This window comes from Morus notabilis, unplaced genomic scaffold (genome assembly GCF_000414095.1).
Source record: "Morus notabilis unplaced genomic scaffold, ASM41409v2 Scaffold11, whole genome shotgun sequence".
Taxonomy (NCBI): domain Eukaryota; kingdom Viridiplantae; phylum Streptophyta; class Magnoliopsida; order Rosales; family Moraceae; genus Morus; species Morus notabilis.
This window is the reverse complement of record NW_010360658.1, coordinates 167655-169293: the sequence shown is the minus strand read 5'-3', so window position 1 is coordinate 169293 and position 1639 is coordinate 167655.

Genomic DNA, 1639 nt, shown 5'->3' with positions numbered 1-1639 from the left:
TCTCATTTTCCCAAATTACAGTCCCCATGTACTAATCAAGGATTGGAAGAATGAGAAATAAGAACAAGAAAGGGAAAAAAATAATAAAATGAATTAGAGTTTTACAAGAGTAAAACATCAGAATTTAGTTATAAATATTTACCAATCTATTAAGGAATTAGTTTCAAATGGAATTAAACTCGCTTAAAGCTCCGAACTCGTGACTTTTTTGTTTATGTTAAAAACAAATAGATAAAAATCATATGACTCCACTTATTCATCTTTTTTTTTCGGTCTAATTTTAATAGAAAATTTTAAGCTTAAATGGGACAAATTTAAAATTTAAGTGGTAAAGTGAGAGTAATTAACATTTAGAGCACAAAGTGTGAATAACTCTAAAGTTTAGGCGGCACCAGTAAAATTAATCCTAGATGAAAATTTTAATTTGTTGTTCATAAATGGTTAAAAATGTAAATAGAAAAGTTTTTTATAAGCTCTTTTTCATAAACACTTAGGAGGTGACTTATCCTAAAAGAGCTTATAAAAGTCAAAACTATATTTATGTTGTTCATCTAAACAACCTGAAAGCAACTTTGAACTAAATAAGTCAAAACTAACTTTTTTTAAGCCATTTAAGCCAATCCAAACAGAATTTTTAAAAATGCCATCAATAAAGTAACACTATTTTATTTTTGTCACTGTTGTTATCTTATGTCACTAATAACTTGTAGGTTATATTTTCATAAACTGCAAGCTATTTTTTGTAACCGACAGGTTATATTTCATATCCTGCATGTTATATTTTGTATCATGTAGATTATCTTTTGTATGCTGCAGGTTATTATTCGTAGTGGCATTAAAATTTTGTGTAGTGATGTAAATAATAGAGTTGAAAAAAATAATGATTAAACTTGAAATTTACTTATTAGAATTGGGGAACGAGAATCAATCTTATGTTTACTTGCTATTTTTTATTCTAGAATAAAAGCAGAATTAGTGAGCCCCATACAAATTTGAGATTGAAGAATAGAATTGACAATTCTATGTCCGCTTCCGAATTGAGACTCTCAATCCTCATATTAATGTTAAATTACTATCTTACCTCAAATTTATTTATAAATATTGGATAAAAAAATAAAATATAGAATAAAAATAATTAGAACCTACAATTTACTAAATAATATAATATTAGCCTAATTTTGTTAGATTAATTATTTTTATTAAAATATTTCAATTTTTTACACTTTATTTTTAATCTTTTTTTATTTGTTCTTTGTTTGGCGAAAAAGTAGTTACACAACTTATATTTACAATTTAATTATCCTAATATGTAATAAATATAATTATGATTAACATTAATACAACAATTATATAATTTATATAACAATTCAATCTAATCTTGAGTTTAAATAAACATATGAATAAGATTTAAACCGATACTGATTTTAAATCTTACAAATTAAGTAAACAATTTATTTTCTCTCTTAATCGTACTCACTTTAATTACGATTAAATAAATATAACATATGTTTTCTATATAGAACTAGTGAAAACTCGGGTTGTCAACTACAACTCTCTTTATATTTACACTTGAACAATTTCAACTAAAATTAAAATGTGTTTGGAATTGATACGCAAATATAAAGAGCTATCTACGCCG